At 44.4% G+C, this 24,959-nt stretch overlaps 1 pseudogene; it reads right to left on the reverse strand.

Moving 5' to 3' along the window:
* Window positions 1-10,361: 10,361 nt before the first annotated feature.
* Window positions 10,362-12,269, reverse strand: LOC117076500 (annotated as a pseudogene).
* Window positions 12,270-24,959: the final 12,690 nt, after the last annotated feature.

Below are 24,959 nucleotides of genomic sequence, written 5' to 3' on the forward strand. Positions count from 1 at the left end.
CCAGCCTCAATGACCTTAAGTGTCTTCTATTCCATAAATTCTAAGGTTCCATAATTTAACTGTTAAATTAACAATTTAAATTAAATTGTTAATTTAATTTAAATTGTTAATGTAATTTAATACATGGGAATCTGTTGGAGACTTGAAGGTCCTTTCTTTCTTTTTCCTTTTCCTTTTTTTTTTTGAGATGGAGTTTCGCTTTTGTTGCCCAGGCTGGAGTGCAATGGTGTGATCTCGGCTCACCACAACCTCCGCCTCCCGGGTTCAAGCGATTCTCCTACCTCAGCCCCTTGAGTAGCTGGGATTACAGGCATGCGCCACCGTGCCTGGCTAATTTTGTATTTTTTTAGTAGAAGCAGGGCTTCTCTATGTTGGTCAGGCTGGTCTTGAACTCCCGACCTCAGATGATCCTCCCACCTTGGCCTCCCAAAGTGCTGGGATTACAGGCATGAGCCACTGCGCCCGGTCTTGAATGTACTTTCAATATGGCCATATTCTTGTGAGAAATGATGAAGACAGACAATGTCTGTGGTAATGTGGTTAGTATACTCTGTGGCCTGATGTTTGCGGTGCCTGAAAAGTGAGAGTGTCTGTCACCTTTTCTTCATGTTCTCATAGTGTGGCCCATGATAGCTTTCCAATGGGAGGGCAAGATGAACTCCAAGGGCAGAAACCTCGCCTAGGCTCCATCCCTTCATGCTGAGAGAAGTGCTCGAAGACATGGTTTTTACATAATGTTTAGAAATAAGCATCTGAGAAGTGTGGAAACATGCCGTCCTGATTTACTCAGCCCCATCGGTAAGTGCTGGCGTTATCACCATCTGCTGAATGTGGAAGTTGCTGAAACATGAGTCACCTGGCACCAAAAGCCATTTCTGCTCAGAATCCCCCCCCCACACTAACCCATCTCTTAGTATCAACAAAATGTCTCTGCAGCTTGTAAGTTCTGAGAAGACTAAGAGAACATGAGTTCCCCCAAGTGGCGTATGGTTATTCACCCTCTAATACATAGACATCAATTTCCTTCACCCTTGTTGGCACACTTGCTTTAAAAGGATGCTGAACTTTGTTGCATGGACAAATACAGTATTATTTCTGACTTCATATGCGGACTGGCTGGACCAGACTCCCCTGAATCTCTTTCCCATTTTATACTCAGTATTTTTTTGATAGCCGGCACCTTAACAATAAGAAATACTATGGGTCAAAACATAACATGCGCCAGGCACGATGTCTCACTCCTGTAATCCCAGGACTTTGGGAGGCTGAGGTGGGCGGATCACGAGGTCAGGAGATTGAGACCATCCTGGCTAACACGGTGAAACCCCATCTCTACTAAAAATATAAAAAATTAGCTGGGCATGGTGGCGGGCATCTGTAGTCCCAGCTACTTGGGAGGCTGAGGCAGGAGACTGGCATGAACCCAGGAGGCAGAGCTTGCAGTGAGCCAAGATCGCACCACTGCATTCCAGCCTGGGCGACAGCGCGAGACTCCGTCTCAAAAAATCAAAACAAAACAAAACAAAATAATATGATAACCTCTCACGCATCTGTAAACATGTTAACTTTCCCCCAGTAAGGGACCCCAAACCTCCTTAACTATTTTTGGGTGATGTTCATTCCTTTTCCAGTTGAGCTACACTTCCCTTTTTGATATCCTGTAACTTAAATACTGAAATATAAGGTTAAATATTAACACTTTTTTTTTTAATGAGAGGGGGGTGAGGGGTGCTGTCACCCAGGCTGGAGTGTAGTGGTGAAATCATAGCTCACTGAAGCTTTGACTTCCCAGGCTCAAGTGATCCTTCTGCATCGACCTCCATGAAAAAATCAGGAAGAAATCCCCATAACTACAACAGACCTAGTTCCTGCAACTGGTCACATGGTCATAACTGATATTTACACCCGCCTTCTTCCCCACCTCATTGCACATTGGTTGTGGCTCCTTCCCTGAGCCTAGATCTTCATTCCTAACCCACTGACAGTGGCCTTTTAAAATGAAGGGCATAGAATATGAGAAGGTTACAACAGGATCAGCTTGCTGTGAAAGCTGCTCCCTGCTTAAACCCTGCAACTCAAAAGACAGGATGCAGCTTGAAGTATCTGTGGCTGAGAGATGCTGTTTGGAGCTGCTGGTAGGGGTGGATCAGCATGGAACCTCAGGATTTGGGAGCAAAGCTGTGTTCTCCTCTGCAGAGCACTACATATTCACCTTTTGAGAAGCCGTTTTGGGTTTGCTACAGGACCTAAGGGGAGACTGAATGCTTTACTCCGAGCTGCCAAGTTACCATGTGACCTGAGCCATCCATCATGAACTGGGCTTTGTGCTCACTTGCTCTTCAGAAATTGTGAAATATCACAGCATGTGTCAACCTGCAAGAGCCCAGACAATGTTGTCACATGGATTTCTGCAAAACTTAGCAGACCTGAGTTATGGTCCTAACCAGTGCTGCCAGCTGGCTGGGTGACTTGAGTGCTAGCTTCCTCATCCGTAAAGTAAGGGCACTCACATGCATGGAGAAAGGATCCAGCAAACCTGGCATAGGGTGTCATACCATCAACTGGAGTCTATTGGGCAGTAAATCTGCTCAGTAGGGGTGTCTCCAAAAAGATTTCACCATCAGATCAGTTTGCTAAGCCTGTTTATGCCAGTTGCTTTCTTGTGTGACTTCTCAGTGTTTCTAATATTCTAATGTGTATGTTGGTGGGGGTACTGAAAGGGAGTAACTATGGGAAGAGTATGTGTATTGTTCCCCAAACTTCTTGTAAATATATATATATATTATGTATAATATAAACGTAAAAATGTATAAAACCCCTTTTTATTACAGGTACTTATTCATATTACCTGGAGGCAGGCGTTCATGGAATACAGGTTAGGAAATTCTCATCAAGTACTCCATTAACATAATAAGCAGTGGTTAAAATTGGTAAGTTTAATGTCTGGGTTTATACATGAAATGTTTACAGAAAATAGATTTACGTTAAAAAGAGCCCAAGATGAAATTACATGTGTGTATTGATGATAGCTATGAAAAACGGTGTCTAATTATATCGAGGAGGACAGAAAAATAAGAGACTGGTAGTGTTTGAGAACTGTGTGATTGTTTTTCTATTTATTGAATTAATCAGTTTAATCGATTAAGTTATCAGATGAAGTGTTGGACTGGATGGGTTTTCAGGCTGTGCCCCTGGTGGCCATGAACACATAGGCCATGGTTAAGGAGAGAGTGACCAGGATTGTGGGGATCTACCCTCTGCTTTAACAAAGCAATTTGCCTTTTATCTGAAAGTGGAGACACAGGTTGAGGGGTCAGGAAGCCTGAGTTCAAATCCTATCTCCCACAGTCACCGGCAGTATGACCTTGGGTCATCTCTCTGACCTCCTGCATCTTCCTCTGTAAAATGGAAGAAGTAAGAAAAGCTCTCCTGTAAGACTGTGGTCCAGATGAAATGCGATAATCCAGGTAAAGTACAAAGCACAATACCAGGCACATAGTCATGTATTTAATAAATGTGAACTATTAACATTCTTCTAGGCTGGGCATGGTGACTCATGCCTGTAACCCCAGCACTTTGGGAGGATGATGTGGGAGGACCGCTCGAAGCCAGGAGTTCAAGACCAGCCTAGGCAATAAATCATGACCCTGTCTCTATAAAAATTAAAAATATATATATATATATGTGTGTGTGTGTGTGTGTGTGTGTGTGTGTGTAGTGGCACACACCTGCCTGTAGAGGCTGAGGTGGGAGGATCTCTTGAGCCCAGGAGTTTGAGGCTGCTGTGTGAGCTATGATGTTGCCACTGCACCTTGGCCTGGGTGGGTGACAGAGAGAGAGACCCTGTTTCTTAAAAAAAAAGAAGAAAATGTTTTTTTTAAGTGTGTGAACAAGGCGTTTCACAGCTAAAAGGGCTTGAGAAACTTAGGACGTGAGCATGTGTGTGTGTGTTTCTTGAAAGGTCTTTTTCATCTCTAAGAGTCTGAGATCCTGCTGTATGACAGACACATCCTGAGACAGACAATTCCCCCATCCCTACTGCCTCACTGTCACTTCTGGTCCATTCCCCAAATGCAAAACAAACAAACAAAATCTCTGTTACATGGTAGTTCCCTGCTCCTTTTGCTAATTTTGGTTCTTCTTCTAAATATGAGAACCAACAGAAAAGTCATAGAAGCTTGCAGTATATCTTCATACAGAGACACACTTAACTCTTGATAAACAGGCCAGGAGTGGCCGGACACAGTGGCTCACACCTGTAATCCCAGTACATTGGGAGGCTAAGGAGGGAGGATCATGAAGTCAGGAGTTCGAGACCAGCTGACCAACATGGTGAAATCCTGTCTCTACTAAAAATACAAAAATTAGCTGGGCGTGGTGGTGGGTGCCTGTAATCCCAGCTACTCGGGGGGCTGAGGCAGGAGAATCACTTGAACCTGGGGAGGCAGAGGTTGCAGTGAGCCGAGATTGTGCCACTGCACTCCAGCCTGGGCGATAGAGCAAGACTCCATCTCAAAACAAACAAAAAAACCAACAGCAGGGGAAAAGGCTAACTGGCTTGTGCTTTCAAAGCAAACACTGAAATGTACATTTACTGTAAAGTGTCTTCATACTAGTAACTGATTAAAAATGGAGGCCACATTTTTTTAAAAATAGGAACATACTTCTTCCTTTGCCAAATAGTTGGGTTTATAACGTGAACCAAATTTTTAGTGCTGGCCGGGCATGGTGGTTCATGTCTATAATCCAGCACTTTGAGAAGCTGAGGTGGGAGGACTGCTTGAGCCCAGGAGTTCAAGACAGCCTGGGCAATGACTGCTATTTTTGTAGTGAGTCTTCATTTCTACAGAAGTAAAAATAAAATACTTAGCCAGGTAAGGTGGCACAGGTCTGTTGTCCCAGCTATTTGGGAGGCTGAGATGGGAAGATCGCTTGAGTCTGGGAAGTTGCACTCCAGCCTGGGTAACAGAGTGAGACTCTGTCTCAAAACTTTTTTTTTTCTTTAGTGCTGAACAAATTGTATGTGAATCAACTAATGTGAACAAGGAATGCTTGCTGCTTGTCATGTGGGCAATTCTCCACCCCCCTCCACAACCCCAGTTCTTTTTTTGTTTGTTTGTTTTAGACAGAGTTTCACTCCTTGTTGCCCAGGCTGGAGTGCAGTGGCATGATCTCGGCTCACTGCAACCTCCACCTCCCAGGTTCAAGCAATTCTTCTGTCTCAGCCTCCCAAGTAGCTGGGATTACAGGCACCTGCCACCACACCCAGCTAATTTTTGTATTTTTAGTAGAGACAGGGTTGGCCAGGCTGCTCTCAAACTCCTGACCTCAGGTGATTCGCTTGCCTCGACCTCCCAAAGTGGTGGGATTACAGGCGTGAGCCACCACGTCCGGCCAACCCCAGCTCTTTTCTCTGCAAACCCTGTGTAAACCATGCTGTGCACCCTGGGAGGCTGATATCTAGGGACTGGTTTCTGGTTGGCCAATGGTAGGCACCAGTAGGAGGTTGAAGACTTGGCCTGGATTGGGCAGTGGCTGCAACCCTCTGTAGCTTCAGCCTCCATGGGATGGACCCTCTGCATAGAACTAACTCTTAACAAGATTCTGGTTACATCTTCTGGCCTGAGGGCATGGGGGTAGTGATGGCTTCTCTACTTACTAGTCCCTGGATGCCTGGGCATCCCTGGCTGCTTCCTTTAGTCCTGTCCACACTTCTGTAAATAGTTACTTATTAAAGTCTCTTTAAAAAGCCTAACTGATGGCCAGGCGAAGTGTCTCTCGCCTATACTCCCAGCACTTTGGGAGGCTGAGGCAAGCCAATTACTTGAGGTCAGGAGTTGGAGACCAGCCTGGGCAACATGGCAAAACCCTGTCTCTACTAAAAATACAAAAATTAGCTGGGCATGGTAGCACATGCCTGTAATCCCAGCTACTCGGGAGGCTGGGGCAGGAGAATCGCTTGAACCCGGGAGGCGGAGGTTGCAGTGAGCCGAGTTTGCACCACTGCACCTCCAGCCTGGGTAACAGAGTGAGACTCTGTCTCAAAAAAAAAAAAAAAAGTCCTAGCTGATGATACTAACTATATGGCATTCTAGAAGAGGCAAAAAGATAGAGATAGTAAAATGATCCGTCATTGCCAGGGGTTTGAGGGAGGGGAGGAATGAATAGGTGGAGCACAGGGGATTTTTAGGGCAGTGAAATGATTCTGTATGATATTATATTGGTGGATACATGGCATGATATATTTGCCAAAACCGACAGAATGTATAACACAAAGAGTTTCCCCTAATATAAACTGTGGACTTTGATTGAAAATGATGTATTAATGTTGGTTCATTGATTGTAGCAAAGGTACCACTCTGCTTGATGGTGGTGGAGGCCATGCGTAGGGGGCAGGGGATATATGGGAACTCTCTGTACCTTCCACCCAATTTTGCTGTGCACCTCAAAATGCTCTAAAAAACAGTCTTTTTTTAAAAGTTAGTTTTTAAAAAATCCCAGCTGAGTGTGCTTTTTCCGTGTTTGATGTACACCTGTTGGACGAATGCTGAGCAACAATGGCATCATAATGACGATAAAGGAGAAGACATGAATCTAGCTAGCATAATCAAGACAAGATACAGAAGAAAATGGGTCTAGCTAGTAAAAACAAGATCATCAATATCAACATCATATCACTGTGTCAAATAGTTTAGATTTGGCTGTGAGCTACAGAGACCCAAAATAAAGGTAGCTTAAACAGCAGCAGAGTGTTTCGTGCTCACGTAAAATCCTCTATACTTGCCGGGCACGGTGGCTAACACCTATAATCCCAGCACTTTGGGAGGCTGAGGCAGGTGGATCACCTGAGGTCAGGAGTTCGAGACCAGCCTGGCCAACACGGTGAAACCCTGTCTCTGCTGAAAATACGAAAACATTAGCTGGGCATGCTGGCGTGTGCCTGTAATCCCAGACACTTGGGAGGCTGTGACAGGAGAATCGCTTGAGCCTGGGAGGCAGAGATTGCAGTGAGCAGAGATCACACCATTGCACTCCAGCCTGGGTGACAGAGTGAGACTCCGTCTCAAAAACAAAAACAAAACAAACCCCTCTTTACTTTCATCTATAAAGTGGAGATGATTATTGCACTACCTTATTTGGTCATTGTGAGGATTAAATGAGCTAATGAATGAAAACTTCTTAGTACAGTGCCTAGTATATTATGAATTTAACTTTTATTGCTGTTATCATTATCATCCTCTCTCCTTACCTCCCACATTCACCTTGCACCACTCACTTTTTAGATTCTCTTATGCAGAAAAATAAGTGTTTAGAAAAAAGTGTTTAGTGATGTGCTAATCCAGCTTTTGATTTATTAAAATGTTTATGGATCACCTTCTTGGTAGCTGGTTTTGGAGGATGGAATCACTGGGCAACCAGTGAGAGATTAGTGGTGAGAAGCAGGTGGTAAAGCAGCAATTTAGGATTTAGATCACTGAAGTGTCTCCCGTGGGTGAGCACTAAGATAGCTGTTTTGCAGGATCTAGCATTTCCTTAAGATTATTTTACAATGTCTATTATCTATTTTAAATGAAGAGAGCGTTTAGCTTCTGCCGAGCTTAAACATGCCTACATCTTTAGTGGTGGTGATCATGCATCCAAAAGATGACCGGAGCCTGGGGCGACCCATTGCTCTCGGTAAGTGCCTACCTGAAGGGATGACATTGCTGAGATCCTTTCAGGACAGGATTCTATGGAATGAGTGACAGCATGTCAGTTGTCAGCAAGCACCAGCCGCTTCCCCAGTTCCACAGCACAACCTAAACCGCCTCTGGGGAGCAGAAACAATGAAGTGACTGAGCTTAAGCCTGAAATGATTGAGAAAATCTAGAACAAAATTATATTTTCTGCCAGGTGCAGTGGCTCACTGGAAGGCCAAGGTGGGTAGATCACTTGAGATGAGTTCAAGACCAGCCTGGCCAACATGGTGAAACCCATCTCTACTAAAAATACAAAAATTAGCCGGACGTGGTGGTGGGTGCCTATAATCCCAGCTACTTGGGAGACTGAGGCAGAAGAATTGTTTTTTCTGCCTCAGGGAGAAGGAGGTTGCAGGGAGGTGGAGGTTGCAGTGAGCCAAGATCGTGCCACTGCACTACAGCCTGGGCAATAGAGAGACTCTGTCTCAAAAAGAAAAAAAAAATTATTTTCTGCCACACAGCGAACAAGGGCTCAATCAGAGATTAAGTTGACCTATGGAAAAAATAAAGAAAGGCTCAGTTATAGTCAGGGTGCCGTGGCTTATGCCTGTGATCCCAGCATTTTGGGAAACTGAGGCGGGAGGATCCTTTGAGCCCAGGAGTCGGAGACCAGCATGGGCAGCATAGAAGGCCCTGTCTCAAAAATAAATAAATAAATAAATAAATAAATAAAATTAAAAATAAAAAGAAGAAAGCCTCACTTGAGGCTTGTGGACTACTGTGGCTGTGAGAATTTATACTCACCATGGAGTTAGGGTTTTTAGGAATAATTATAATATGAGCTGAAACTTGCTCAACTCTGCTGTGTGCCAAGCACTATGCTAAGTGCCTTCCATAAGGGATTCCATCTAATCCTCACTACAATCCTGGCAGGCAAGCACCATGACTCACATTTTATAGAGCAGGGAAATGAGGCTTACAGAAACGAAGCAATGCCCAAGTTCACATAGGTATTGGATGAGGAGCTGGTTTCGCCTCCAAGATCTCCTTAGCCATACTTTCCCTTAAATCTATCACTTTGAACATATTTTGCCTTCTATTGTAAATTTTAACATGCTGTACTTTTAACGACTTTTTGATATTCATGAGAGCAGAAGCACGTGCAACTTATCTTTTAAAAATGTTTACTGAGGTCTAATTTAGTACCACCAACATAAATATCAAATATAATGTAATCACCCAAATCAAGTATTTAGAACATTCCAGCACCAAAGAATTTTCCCCTGAGTTCCATCCCAGTCAAAATAGTACCAAGAGGCCAGGCATGGTGGTTCATGCCTGTAACCCCAGCATTTTGGGAGGCCAAGGTGGATACACTGCTTGAGATCAGGAGTTTGAGACCAGCCTTTTGGCAACATGGTGGAACTAACCCTATTTCTACCAAAAAATACAAAAATTAGCTTGACGTGGTGGCGTGTGACTGTGGTCCCAACTACTGGAGAAGCTGAGGTGGGAGGACTGCTTGAGCCCAGGAAGTCGAAGTTGCAGTGAGCTGTGATTGTGCCACTGCACTCCCACCTGGGTGATAGAGCGAGACCCTGTCTCAGAAATAAATAAAATAAGACTGAGACCGGTGGCTCACACCTGTAATCCCAGCACTTTGGGAGGCCAAGGCAGGCAGATCACGAGGTCAGGAGTTCAAGACCAGCCTGACCAACATGGTAAAACCCCCATCTCTACTAAAAATATAAAAATCAACCAGGCGTGGTGGCGTGTGCCTGTAGTCCCAGCTACTCAGGAGGCTGGGGCAGGAGAATCGCTTGAACCCAGGAGGCGGAGGTTGCAGAAAGCTGAGATCGCGCCACTGCACTCCAGCCTGGGCAACAGAGTGAGACTATGTCTCAAAAATAAATGAATAAATAAATAAAATTAAAAAAAGAAAAAACAATATGTGTACATGCATAAGTGAGTATAGATGTATGTGCAGGTATGTGTAGATGAAAAGCTATACAGCAGTTTATAATAGCGCTCATCACTGTACTTCAGGAGTCTGTTTAATTGACTCCCCACCAAACAATGAGGCCCTTAGGAGCACAGTTGTTGTTTTATTCACTTGGTGTGTGTGTGTATATATATGTATAGTATGTATATATGTATGTGTGTGTGTATATATACTTGGTAGGAAATGTCTCATTGATGACTCAGTGCTTACAAAATATATACATACACCTATACAAAAAACACTTCTGCCCCCTGCCCCATGAGTGGTTCCCCAGGGAGTAGGGGAGAGGGATATCAGAACAGTGCCTGTTTTCTCAAAGATACCTCCTTCCTCTCCCAAAATGTTCCCTGCTTCCAGTTCTAATTTGGGGGTCTCAGTGGCAGGCTCCTTGGGAAGAAAGGAGTCCTCCCCAAGCTTCCACTCCATCTTGCATTGGGCTGCAGGTGTCGAAGGGCTCACTGAATTCTTTGGGACACACTCACCCCCAACCCCATTCCCCTATCCATTGTCCATGCTGGAACCGCAAGCGCAGAAGTGGGTGGGGTGGGCCCAGTTGGTCTGGGACTGGCTCAGTCTGATGGTTGCACTCCCTGGAGGACCCCCCAGGGCTAATGTCTCTAAGGTTGCAAAGTGCTGGCCTGGACTCCTCCAGCCTCCATCCCCATTTTGTTTAAAAAGGAAAGAAAGGAAGAAAGAAAGTGGGGGAGGCCAGTGGGGAGGGGATAGACATGGGGGAGAAACAAAGGTGGCCAGCTGGGGAGGGGAGTTCCTGGGCTCTCCCTGGCTGCCCTAGGGTGGGGCTGAGCCTCAGCTGGATTCAGGGTCTGAGGAGTTCCCTGAAGAGGAGGAGCTGGAGCTGCTGCCCATGGACTCATGTTCATCCTCATCATACTCCTCATTCTCATCCCCTCCCTTGCTGCTTGACTCAGAGGAGTTCTGCCATCCTCAGAGGAGTCCCCATTCTCATAGCCAGGCATGGTAGCATGTGCCTGTAGTCCCAGCTACTCAGGAGGCTGAGGTGGGAGGATCACTTGAGCCTGGGAGTTGAGGCTACAGAGAGCCATGATCGCACCACTGCACTCCAGCCTGGGCGACAAAGAGAAACCCTGTCTCAAAACAAAAAAACACATATACACAAAACATCTTCTCATGAGTGTACCACAGTTGCTGGTTGCGGGGAGGGGTGAGCTTCTTGGGGATGTCTGACTTCTTGACATTCTTGATTAAGTTGGAATGATCCTTCCTGAAATGGGCCAGGTTTCACACGTTTTCCCCATCCTTGTCCTCATGGCCCTTATCCTCTTTATCATCCTCCTAGGACTCTGACTTGGACTGCAGGATCATTTGTCTGGATTCAGAGGAGTTCGAGTCCGCAGCTTGGTCATGCTCTTACATTTATCAGAGATGTGCTTTTTCTAGGCTGTGTAGTCCTGGGGACAGAGACCCTTAACCCAGGTGTCCAGGTGCACCTTGTACACTTTTGCTGCTCATTGACCAGCTTTTTGTAGTGCTCCTTCTGGATCCAGGAGATGGCTGCCAATTTCCATCCACTGTGTGCTCCATCTGTGGCAGGTGTTTCAGCTCCCCGTTGCACAGCAGTTCCTGGAAGAATTTCTGGTACCGGTTCACGAGGCTTCTTGCTTCCTCCCTGGAATTTCATCATCTTGGAAGAGTCTGTAGCAGCTAGAAGTGCCCGCATCTCACTGAGCTCTCTCATCGCTTTTGGTCTTTGGCTGCCTTCTCAATTCACATCAGGTTCTCCTCCTTGTGATTCCAGGTCACCTCCATGGCTTTTGAGGCCTTCACCCGGTCATTCTTGAAGCAGGCCAGGTAGTTGCTGATGATGCTCTCTTGCCAGATCTCCTGTGCTCTCTTGGGTGACTCAGGCGGCTTGCTGAGTTCCTGGCACTCCCTGCCCGGCTTGCTCTCTGGCCTTGTACTTGCCCTTCTCAGACAAGTCACTCCACCTTCGGGCCAGCATGCAGGCCAGCTTGCTCTCCAAGAACCCAGGCTGCTCCTCCTGCAGCTGCCGCTGCTTTTCCCGGGGGCAGATGAACATGGCCCACTGGGGGACAGAGACACTTAACCCAGGGGTCCAAGTGCACCTTATACGCTTTTGCTGCTCATTGGCCAGCTTTTGTAGTGCTTCTTCTGACTCCGGGAGATGGCTGCCAATTTCCATCCACCGAGAAGCCACGTGGGCTTCTCAGAGGCTTCCTTACCCTCTTCCTGGGCTGGCTTCTTGGAGGCCGGGTGGGTGGCTTGCTTCTTGTTGATGTTCAGCACGCTCTCCTCCCACAGGACCTGCTGCTGCTCCTCCTGGGGCAGGCTCCTGAGAAAACGCAGCAGCTCCACCTCATAATCTTTTGTTTTCTGGTCGCGCATAGGCTTCCTTCTCCTTCTGGGAGAGCAGCTTCCACTGCTGGCCCCACGGCATATGGCGCGCTCCGTGCTGAGCACGTCCTTCCTGTTGGCCATGAGCTCCGCAGTACAGTGAGTAGCTGTTCTGCGGTGGTTTGGTGGGTCACCCATCAAATTTGTCCTTGAGCTGGTGTTCAGCCTTGGTGAGGGTGGACTTGATGGGGCCCTCCTCAAAGATGTTCGGCTCAGGGTGCTCCTGGATATAGGTCTGCATGATCTCCTTGTACTGTTTCCACTGCTCCTGGAGCCTCATGAATCCATTTTAGTTTTTTTTTTTTTTTTTTTTTTATCTGAGAGCTGAGAGCACTACTTCTCCAGAAAGTCCTTCACCTCCTTTGTAGGGGCATCTGGCCACACTTTAAGATATACCTTCTTGGCCGGGTACAGTGGCTCATGCCTGTAAGCTCAGCACTTTGAGGGGCCAAGGTGGGTGGATTGCTTGAGCCCAGGATTCAAGACCAGCCTGAGCAACATAGTGAAATCCTGTCTCTACACAAAATGTTTAAAAATTAGCTGGGCATGGTGGTGTGTGCCTGTAGTCCCAGCTACTAGGGAGGCTGAGGTGGGAGGACCGCTTGAGCGCTTGAGCCTGAGAGGTTGAGGCTGCAGTGAGCCATGATAGCCTCTTGAGTAGCTGGGACTACAGGCACCTACCACCATGACAGGCTGATTTTTATTTATTTTTATTTTTTTATTTTTTTAGTAGAGATGGGGGTTTTACCATGTTGGCCACGCTGGGTGACAGAATGAGACCTTGTCTCAGAACAAAACCCCAAAACAAACATACACTAAACTCTTTCTTCCGATGGGTGTACCACAGCTGCTGGGTCGGGGAGTTGAGCTTCTTGGGGATGTCTGGCTTCTTGGCATTCTCGATTAAGTTAGGATGATCCTTCCTGAAATGGGCCAGGTTTCACTCCAACTCTGTTTCTGTCTTGGAAAGTCCTGCATGTATTTCATTTTCATCTTCTTGGGAGACTCCTTTTTTTTCTTGGACAGAATCTTGGTGAAGTCCAGATTACTTATCTCAGGGTGGAGTTTTGCACACTTGGCCTGCTTCTCCATAAAGAAGTGGAAATAAGAGATCAGAGACTTCTTTGGGAAGTCGGGGTGTTGTTTGAGGTTTTTGAGTTTAACCTTTTTAAGGATTTTTAACATGTTTCTGGCCTTGAGGATCACTTCTGTCAAAATGCACAACTTCCTCACCTTGTTATAAATTTTCACCCATTTAGGCCAGGCACAGAGGCTCATGCTTGTAATCCCAGTACTTTGGAAAGCCAAAGTGGGAGGATGCTTAAGGCTGCGAGTTTGAGACCAGCCTGGCCAACACCCATTTCTGACCCCATCTCTACAAAAAAAATTTGTTTTAATTAGCCCTGTGTGATGACTCACACCTGTGGGTCCAGCTACTCCAGAAACTGAGGCAGGAAGATTGCATGAGCCCAGGAGTTTGAGGCTGCAATCAGCTATGATCATATCAGTGCACTCCAGCCTGAGTGACATATTAAGATCCTGTCTAGAAAACAAAACAAAGCCAAAAAGAAGAAGGAGAAGAAGAAGAAAAAAGAAATCTCTACCTATTGAACTTGTCATGTCTCCAGAAATCTTTAAATGCTACTTTGTCCCCATATGTAATTAGGTGGTTTTGAACTTGTAACTGTTATTGGTTGGAAGGCTATTCTTCATGCATTCCAGCAAAGTCAGCATATCTTCCTGGGACCGGTGATCTTGGTCTTTGAAGGTGGCCATTTCCGGGTCAGTGGTGGATGGGCTTCTCTGTTCATCCTCCAGTTGTCCAGCCACCTCCTTGGTTGTGCTGGCGGCAACCCAGGGTCAAAGTCACTTCGCCCTTTAGAAGACATACCAGTCCCTGCTCAGGCAGGCTGAGAGATGAGGGGCTTTCTATCCCTCACCACCTGCCAAAGGGGAGGGAGGGACACAGGTCCGCACTCTCAGAGAGACCCAGCCCAGCCAAGATCCTATCAGACTTAATGGATCCGTGGGTATGACAGTGTGCCCCTCCTCTTTTTCCTAACTCTTACCCCAGTTCCTGCAGTCCAGCTCAACAGCATGCACCCTTCCCTTCCTACACGAAAACTGCTCCCAACTCCTGGTGTATAATACTCAGTGAATGTTTGTAGAATTAATGAATAAATCACTCATCGTTTTTACGTGTTTATTGCTTTTCTTTGAGGCAAAGTCTCCCTCTGTCACTCAGGCTGAAGTGCAGTGGCACCATCTCGGCTTACTGCAACCTCCGCCTCCTGGGTTCAAGCAATTCTCCTGACTTAGCCTCTTGAGTAACTGGGACTACAGGCACCTACCACCATGCCTGGCTAATTTTTTTAAAAATTATTACTATTATATTTTAGTAGAGATGGGGGTTTCACCATGTTGGCCAGGCTGGTCTCGAACTCCTGACCTCAAGTGACCCACCCACCTCGGCCTCCCATAGTGCTGGGATTACTGGCATGAGCCACCAGGCCTGACCTATTGTCTATTTTTATATCTTTTATGAAATGATACTTCTGCCCTTTTAAAATTGAATTAGTTGTCTTTTTATTATTGAATTACTTGTATATCCTAGATATAAGTCCTTAGTCACGGGTATGTTTTGCAAATATTTTCTCCCAGTCTGTAGCTTGCCTGTGAATTTTCTTTTCTTTTCTTTCTTTCTTTCTTTTTTTTTTTTGAGACAGAGTCTCTCTCTGTTGCCCAGGCTGGAGTACAATGGCCCAATCTTGGCTCACTGTAACCTCTACCTCCTGAGTTCAAGCGATTCTTGTGCCTCAGCCTCACCAGTAGCTGGAACCACATGCATGTGCCACCACGCCTGGCTAACTTTTGTGTTTTTTGTAGAGACAGGATTTCACCATGTTGGCTAGGCTGGTCTTGAACTCCTGGCCTCAAGTGATCCACTTGCCTCGGCCTCCCAAAGTGCTGGGATTATAGGCGAGAGTCACCGTGCCCGGCCACCTGTGCATTTTCTTAATTGTCTTTTGATGAGCAGAAGTTTTTAATTTAAACAAATTTCAATGTATCAAATGTTTCTTTTGTGATTTTGCCTTCTGAACCTTAGAAACTCTTGCTTACCCTTGAGTCCTGAAGATATTCTTCTATATTTGCCTCCAAAAACGTTATGATTTTACCTTTTATTTACTAAAGGCATTGTTAGAGGTACACTGACAAATATTTTTATATTTATTGATTATTCACTTTTTAGGTTTTTTTGAGACAGAGTCTCACTCTATTACTCAAGCTGGAGTGCTGTGGTGTGATCACAGCTCACTGTCTGTACAAAAAAAATTTTTTAAAGATATGCAAAATAAAAGAAATTGTTTATCAATGAATCTGCTCTGTTCATCAGTGTGGATTATTGAGGGAAACTTTTATGAATGACTCAGTTTTGCTCACCTCCTATTATACCCAATCAAAGCTGATAAGGAAACTGGAAAGGTAAGATCATTTGAATTAAAATTTTTTTTAAGTTTTATTTACTTTTTATATATGTTTTAAGGCTAGTCAAGTGGAGCAATGGGAATGGAGAAGGAACAAAGGTGTCTGTAACTGGTTGTGATTGATTAGTTGTAAACACCATTGCACTCAGATCAGCCTTGAATTTATTTGGACCAGTGGTCTCCAAGCTATCAGTAAAAAATGTTGAGTGCATGCTCCTCATATATGCATATTCGTTTATTTAGAAATTATATATGGACTACTTCACTCATTATGAACTTTAAAAATATATGGAATTTATTTTCTTTGCTTTTTGTTTGTTTGTTTGTTTTTTGAGATAGGGTTTCTATTGCCCAGGCTGGAGTGCAGTGGCATAATCACAGCTCCCTGCAGCCTTGAACTCCTGGGTTCAGGTGATTCCCCCATCTCAGCCTCCCGAGTAGCTGAGGCTATAGGTACAGGCTGCCATCATGCCTGGCTAATTTTTGTATTTTTTGCAGAGATAGGACTTCGCCACATTGCCCAGGCTGGTCTCAAACTCCTGGGTTCAAGTGATCCTCCCACCTCAGCCTCCCAAAGCACCGGGATTACCAGGCTTGAGACACGACGCCTGACCTGGAATTTGCTTTTTAAATGGAATTTTAGAAGAATAAAATAAAGATAAAAATATTTAAAACTTATTTTAATTTATTATTAAGGCTACAACAGTTATTTCTTCTTCTCTGTAGCTCGTGTGGAATTCATCCTTTGAGTAAGAGAATAATTAGCTTTGTGATTTTCTTGTCATCTTGTGCTTACATTCCTGGTGTATCTTCAATCAGCAGCTTTGCTGTGGGAATCTTCAGAGGTTCATTTTTCTTTACATGAAAGTTAGTTTTATTAAAATTGAAGGATAGAATCTGTAAATCCACATACATGGGAACACAGTAAAGTATGACCAAAGCTGATATCTTAGCTAGGTTACCCCAACCCAAAGTGCAGGCCAGTGTAAAGTCTTCTTTGCAGATAGTTCATTTGGGAATACGGGCACAAGGAATAAAAATGCAGGTCAGGGGAGTGAAACAGAGGATGGAAAACCCATACAAGAACCTGTTCCCAAGTTGCCCCTCCATGACCCCAGCTAAGGGTGATTAGTGCTCTATCTCACTGGGATATTTTGGGGAGCCTCACAGAGTTCATTTCAGAAATATGTGTCTACAGGACAAAAAAGAAGCATTTATCCATCAGCTCCTGTGTCCCATTGGTCAAGAATGGCTTCATGGGCATAAACACTCCTGCTCTTCTTGTTTACTCAAAGGGGATTCCCAAGTCCCAGAGCAGAAGAGTGAGATGTACAGTGAGGCTCATATTAGTGCCAGCATGATACTGGTTCCACAGCAGTGGCTGGAGCTGACTCCCTACACTTAGTGGGCCAAGAACATTTTGAAGAGGTGCTCAAGAAGTGTCCGACACAGCAGATGAACAACAGCAGCCACAACAACAACAAAAAGGGTGCATTTTCCAATCCTTAAGCATTGTGGAACTCTCTCTGAGTACCTCCTATACCACACATGCTATATGGTCATTTGGGTACTGAGCAAGGGGAAAGCTTTATTTTTATTTTTCATTTTTTTTCTTTTTTAAACTTCTTTTTACTAAATATAAATAAAAGTTATAATGACTTATTGCCTTATTCCAGTGGAAATTCTTCCATATCCATTGGGGGTTTAGACTACCAAGAAAAATATAATAGAGGAAGTAAGTTGCTTCTGTTGAAAAAAAAATTTAAGCAGTGCAATCCAAAGCCAAAAACATGAAGATTTTCTAGTGCTTGTTAATGATGTTTTAAAGCCCAATATTTGGAATGGTTTCTGTCTTTGCATTACCTTGTTAGGATGGATGATGGGATATTGGCAGAATAGAATCTAAACATTTATCATATACAGGAAATAATAGCTGCTATTCAAAAATGTTTGTAAAAGGCAAAACAATCTAGATCTTGTAAGTCTGGGCATCAAGCCAGACCATCAGAGGGCAATTTTCTTGGATTGCTTTGGTCCTGAAGGAGCCCTTTTATTAGATTATGATTTGGCATGATCCTCATGGCTTGCATTGAAGGAACCTGTAAGAAAGAGCTGAAGCTAACTCGCTGTTCCATTTTCTTTAGGGATGTTTTTGGAGCTATATACATTACATTAGCCAATACCCCTTGACTTTCTCCTGAGGACCGGTACACTGATATATAATTAGTTAAAATATACTTTAATCTTATATTCAATGGGCAAAGTTACTTTTTTTTTGAGATGGAGTCTCGTTCTGTCACCCAGGCTGGAGTGCAGTGGCATGATCATGGCTCACTACAAACTCCACCTCCCGGGTTCCAGTGATTCTCCTGCCTCAGCCTCCTGAGTAGCCGGGATTACAGGCACCCACCACCATGCCTGGCTAATTTTTGTATTTTTAGTAGAGACAGGGTTTCACCATGTTGGTCATGCTGGTCTTGAACTCCTAACCTCGTGATTCACCCGCCTCGGCCTCCCAAAGTACTGGGATTACAGGCGTGAGCCACTGCACCTGGTGTTCAAGAGTAACACCAGTTACTCTTGAAAATAATTGTGTTTTTGATTTTCCTTTGTCCACCAGGAAGTTTAGTGTTTAGCTTGCCACCTACTTTTAATAAATGTGGAAGACTGAAGAGCATGCATTTTAGTGTACTAATACTTTATTGGCTTTATCTTATTATTGGATCCTTATTTTGCTACTCCACTATATTTTGAAGTAAGAAAAAATCAGATGAAATTGTATGCATTCTTTAAAAGCAGCCTCAATTCTGTTTTGTAGTTAAAGTAGGCATAATTTAAAAAATAAAAATACCATTTAGATGTCCTGAAATCCATATGAATAACATAAATCGAAGTGGTTGTGACATATTTTAAAAACTTAAAATCACTGGAAAATCTAGAGCCTACTAACATTTACATACAGTGATATTTTCTCTTTACTCTCAAACTTTTTTTTACATGTTGGAACCAATTAAATAGCATTCCTTGATTCCCTTCCTAGTTCAAAACAATTGATCAATAAGATATGGGAGACAAACAAATGGAGATGAAAATGTCATCTCTGTCACTGATAAAAGGGACTGGAAACATGACTTCAGAACTGTGATCCAAAAGGTTTGGTAACACTCCACTGCCATCAATAGATTTTCCCACCAGGGTCTGGTATAGATGGATTTCAGGTCTTTCCAAAAGACCAGAGCTTACCTGGGCAGCTGACCACCCAGCAAAGAGCAGGCCCTAGTTCACCCTCTCTTTGGGTTTCCAGATTCCAAAGAACACATCCCAGTAGGGGCTGAGCTGCACTGCTCATTCCTTCTCCCAAAGACACCAATTAGAGAAGTTACTCCTTTCCTGGGGTTGGGAGGAAAAAGGATCTGAGGCAGGAATGACAGCCAAGTGGGGTGTTTAACAGTTGCTGTTAGTATGGTGGGCAGGACAGGTCTTGGTTGGACTGTTGTATGCATTGTAAACTCTTCAGCACCTCTGAATGGTGGGCCTGTCACTTAACCAAAATTGCCTCCACGTATTTCCAAATGTACCTCAGTGCCCTCACAGGGTTGAGAACCTTGCTTTAGAGGAAGTTTCCTCATAGGAACAGGAGGTCTATGTCATATATGGGAAATGAGGGGGAAGGGGGTGACAGAGATGAAAGTTCCTTGCTAACAGTAATGTCTTTATTATTAACTTTCTGTGGGCTTTACATTTTTAAACGAATTCCTTAGAATGAGAGTGATGTAGCCGGGCACGGTGGCTTATGTCTGTAATCCCTGCACTTTGGGAGGCCGAGGTGGGCGGATCACTTGAGGCCAGGTGGTCGAGACCGGTCTGGCCAACATAGGGAAACCTCATTTCTCCAAAAAAAAAAAAAAAAAATAATAATAATAATAATTAGCTGGACATAGTGGCACATGCCTGTAGTCCCAGCTACTCAGGAGGCTGAGGCATGAGAAGTACTCTAACCCAGGACGGGGAGGTTGCTGTGAGCTGAGATTGTGCCACTGCACTCTAGGTTGGGTAACAAAGTCGAGTCTGTCTCAAAAGAAAGAGTCATGCAAGGTGGTCTCATTCTGGTCCTGCCTTGCATGCCCAAAAAGAAAGGTCAGGGTGGCACGTAAGGAAGACAGTCAGCCACCAGATTCGCTTCAGTGGCTTCTAACGGTTAGGATAGGTATTCCTTTACATGTGATCTCAGGGACTATCACATGGGAGCTGCAGTCATTTGAACCCTGACAAAGTTTGCAACAGCTAAAGCAGAGGAAAAGGGCACGCATAGAAAATGTCAAGGGGACGCTTGAAGGGCAGGGGGTGAGGGTGCCTCTAGACAAACAAAAAATAAAGATAATATCTGCTCCATGTGTTCACAATTTTAGCCATATAGAAGGACGAAAAGGTTAACATTTCCAACTGCCATTTTCACTCTGAATCCATCACTCCTAGAGATCAAACAATCACTAGCAGGCAATGGGACCGCACGACTGGGGAAATGTACCATGCTACCTCTAATTATATCTTTGAGATAACTTTGAGGTATCGCCAATCTTAAAAGGAATCTCTGGCCATGTTTGCTGTGGATGACTTAAGGAAAACAGAGTAATAGAGTGAAATATAACAACCAAAGTTATGTTTTATAATTGACTTAGGGTTTTGGAGAAGGCAACACATCTGTCATTACTTTGCAAACACAAAGTGACTTACAAATAGAGCTGAAATCCCTGCTAATAATCACCTGCTGTTTATTTCCCACTGACCATCTGCATTAGATCCACCTGTTAAAGGGAGATCTTGTTTAAAACCTGTGTCCCACTGGATACCTAACTAACTAGAATCTCCAGGGGTGAATCCCTGAAACTTTCCATTCTAATAGTTCCCTCAGGTGACCTGTGTGCACATTGAAGATTGACAGCCACTGTAATACAGGTAACTTTCTTCAAAGGGTGTACTGTGTGTGTATAGGACGTAGGCATACCCTGTGCCTGAAGGACTTTAGAACAGCCATTCTTAGAAGGGGTGGAGTCTATACCATTATCTAGAAAGCCAGAGTGGGATCAGGCTTTTATATCCAAGAACTTAAAGGACATGCTGGCAAGTGCTGTCAATTCCATCAGGGGACAGATTCCTACTGAGCCCACACAGGGGCAGTCCCTTTAAGGAGGGATTGGCCTCATGGGAGGATGTCTGTAGGGATGTCTGTGAAGGCTGGGCTCAAAGATTATAGAGTGGGCTGGGTACAGTGGCTCATGCCTATAATCCCAGCACTTTGGGAAACTGAGGCAGGAAGATCACTTGGGCCAGGAGTTCAAGACCAGCCTGGGCAACATAGCAAGATTTTTGTCTCTAACAAAATTAAAAATTGGCTGGGCGCGGTGGTTAATCCCAGCACTTTGGGAGACTGAGGCGGGCGGATCATGAGGTCAGGAGTTTGAGACCAGCCTGGCCAACATAGTGAAACCCTGTCTCTACTAAAAATACAAAAATTAGTCGGGTGTGGTGGCATGCGTCTGTAGTCCCAGCTACTCTGGAGGCTAAGGCAGGAGAATCGCTTGAACCCGGGAGGTGGAGGTTGCAGTGAGCTGAGACCATGCCATTGCACTCCAGCCTAGGTGACAGAGTGAGACTCCATCTCAAAAAAAGAAAAAAAAATTAAAAATTAAAAAATGAACCAGGTGTGGTAACGCCTGTTTGTAGTCCTAGCTACTCAGGAGGCTGAGACGGGGAGGATGGTTTAAGCCCAGGAATTTGAGGCTGCAGGGAGGTATGATTATGCACCTGCACTCCAGCCTGGGTGGCAGAGTGAGACCCTGTCTCTAAAAAAAGATGGTGGAGTATAGCGAAGAGCTCTTTGGGTCCAGCTTGCCACGAAAGGAAAGGAACAGACATGATCCCCCTTTCTTCGAAGGGCCTACCGTCTAGAGCAGGGAATTGGGCAAGCAAGCGCCCACTCCCACAGCCAGCAGCCCCACTTCATAGGCAAGCCATGGCAGGGCTAGTATTTACCCATACACAAAGGTGTGGCTATATGGGTAGTCAACACACTTAAATACTTTTGTAATGATTGGTCAATAACCATTGCCTCAATCCTTCCTTTCCTAAGTGGCCCCTCTATCCTGGCTACTCACTTGTTTCCCTCCTCCCTATATCCTATGATCCAGCGATCCACTGTGCCACCTATTAATTCCAGGCACAGTGGAGGTACCAGGACCCCACACCAGCACTATGGCTGGCTTGTCTTCTGATTGGTTGGTGCCTGTGCTATACTGATGGTTAAATATTTTGGATCACACCTGTAGGAAGTGGGTGACTAATTTCTGGCAATGACACTGTGTAGAAGTTTGGAACATCAGAGCCCTAGTAAACCCTGGACCGGGGGACCAGCACTCTTCCTGGGGGAAGCCTAGCAGACATCCTTCCTGGATTCTGAGGTCCCCTCAGGATTCCTGACATACCAAGGTAGGGAGAATGTCCTGAGAGACAAATAACAGACTCCCTTCCAATCCTAAAATGTGGGGCTGTGAGCTGGTTCTAATTCAATTTCAAAAACAAAGACATAAAATTTCTACTAACCCAGGGATCATGAGGCAATTCATACTGGTTAAAGCAGCATAAGGAATTGTTATTTTTATTAAATTACTATGTATGCCGCAGAAAGGTCGTGTTGCTGAAAACAAGTCATCAGGAACTGTTGTTTTCCTGGCCATTTGAAGTTCAGACCGCTAGGGTAGAAACTAAGGGTTTAAAAAAAATTTTTTTTTTTTTCCATTTTGTTCTCTGATATCACAAATGTCTAAAACACTATCTGGCACATAGTAGGTGCTCAATAAATGTTAGTTAAACAAAACTACAATTTCAAAGGATTCCAAGTTTGTTGTTTAATTTTAGCAGAGGCTAGAAGAAATTAACAGGATATATTCAATTTGGCCAGGTGTGGTGGCTCAGACCTGGAATCTCAACACTTTGGGAGACTGAGGTGGTGGATTGCTTGAGCTCAGGAGTTTGAGACCAGCCCGGGGAACATGGCAAAACCCCTTTTCTACAAAAAAAAAAAGATTAGCTGGGTGTGCTGGCACACACCTATAGTCCCAGTCGCAGGAGGATCACTGGAGCCCAGGAGGCAGAAATTGCACTGAGGCAAGATGGCACCACTGTACTCCAGCATGGGCAACAGAGCAAGACCTTGTCTCAAAAAAAAAAAAAAAATCAAGTTTATTTTCTACTTAGAAGCATCCAGAATCCCTGCCTCTTGTAATGATGGAAACTTCTGTTGGAACTTAAAAATTAGTGGTTTCAATTAGCCGGGCGTGGTGACGCATGCCTATAATCCCAGCTACTCTGGAGGCTGAGGCAGGAGAATCGCTTGAACCCAGGATGCGGAGGTTGCAGTGAGCCAAGATCGTACTATTGCACTCCAGCCGGGGCAACAAGAGTGAAACTCTGTCTCAAAAAAAAAAAAAAAAAAAAATGGTGGTTTCAATTTGCAACCTCTGCTAATGGAACGAACTGCAATTTACTAATTTATTAGGCAGTAGTACTCTAGAGATTTAACATATTATTACAGGTTGGCAACTGAGCTCTGTGAGACAGCTTCTCATTAAAGGCTCACTAAGATGATGGGCTCTGAGCACACCTCATCTACAGCCAGGGAATGATCTCAAGGGATATAGACGGGGCAAAGGCCCTCAGACTTGATCTCCTGTTGTCAGATTTCTTCTCGAGATTTCACTTGTTTTTGCATTTTCTGTTTGCTTTTCTGACTGAGCCTCTTTAGACAGTTTCTTAAACATCCATTCACAGCTGTCTATTTTTTCTCTTTTCTCTTTGAGCCCACAGTAACCAAACTCTCAAAGTAAAATATCCAGAGAGAGCTGGCAGGTGGTTTGAAACCAGTGGATTTTAGTTGCATTAGGACAACCACATTAAATTAAAACAAACAAAAAGCATCTCTTTCAATGGTGATTCACCTGCACCTTAACTAGTAAATGCTAATTGTAATATTAATAGTTGTAATTTCTTGAGCACCTACTATGTGCCAGCCTAGAACTTTACATACATAGATTAACTTTCATGTTGATAATAACAGGGAAACTACAGGGAGACTGAAGTTTATAGAGATCATCTTGCTCAGTGGAATGAAACACAATCATAAATTGTTACATAAAGGTGTCTACATTATATTCAGTGCAAAATGGCAAGTTTCACAACAGTATGTTATAGATAACTTCATTTTAGAAAATCTCATTAATTCAAAGTATATATAAACACATACAGATGTACTCACATAATATATTTTTGTAAATGTACGAGAAAAATGTATAAAAGGCAATACCACCTCAGGAAGTTACCCACTTGCTCTAAGCCTTGGGTTTTACATCTGTAGAGCAAGAGTATTAAAAGTATCCACCACAGGCTGGGAGTGGTGGCTCACATCTGTAATCCCAGCACTTTGGGAGGTCGAGGTGGGCAGATCACGATGTCAGGAGTTTGAGACCAGCCTGTCCAATACGGTGAAACTCCATCTTTGCTTTAAAAATGCAAAAATTTAGCTAGGTGTGGTGGTGTGCACCTATAGTTCCAGCTACTCAGGAGGCTGAGGCAGGAGAATCGCTTGAACTCAGGATGCGGAGGTTGCAGTAAGCCAAGATTGTGCCACTGCACTCCAGCCTGGGTGACAGAGTGAAGCTCCATCTCGGGGGTTGGGCGGTGGGGTGGGGGTGGGGAAGGGGAAGCATCTACCACAAAGAAAGGATAAAAGCACAGTGCCTGACACAAAAGTGAGTACTTGATCCACTTTTTTGCTATTATTGTCATTATTTTTATGAAGAGAAATTCATTAAACTGTCAACGGTGATTACCTCTAGGGAGTGATGCTAGAGGTAAGGGAGGGGATGACGATTTATATTGTCTACATTATACACATCTGGGCTCTTCCATGCATTTATAACAATCAGACACTTCTATTACATGTTATAAAAGGCGTTTTATTTTAAAATACCTCTTGAGGCCAGGGGCAGTGATTCATACCTGTAATCCCAGCACTTTGGGAGGCTGAGGTGGGAAGATTGCTTGAGCCCAGGAGTTCAAGACCAGCTGGGGGAATATAGCAAGATCGTGTCTGTATTTAAAAATAAAAATAAAAATACCTTTTGAGGCTGGGCATAGTGGCTCATGCATGTAATTCTAGTACTTTGGGAGGCTGAGGCAGGAGGATTGCTTGAACCCAGTAGTTCACGACCAGCCTGGGCAACATAGTAAGACCCTGTCTCTACTAAAAATTTAAAAGTAAAAATAAAAACCCTCTCATGAGAGGCCAAGGTGAGTAGTCAGGAGTTCGAGACCAGCCTGACCAACATAGTGAAACCCCATGTC

Source organism: Trachypithecus francoisi, unplaced genomic scaffold (assembly GCF_009764315.1).
Source record: "Trachypithecus francoisi isolate TF-2019V2 unplaced genomic scaffold, Tfra_2.0 Lachesis_group0, whole genome shotgun sequence".
In the NCBI taxonomy this organism is placed as follows: Eukaryota; Metazoa; Chordata; class Mammalia; order Primates; family Cercopithecidae; genus Trachypithecus; species Trachypithecus francoisi.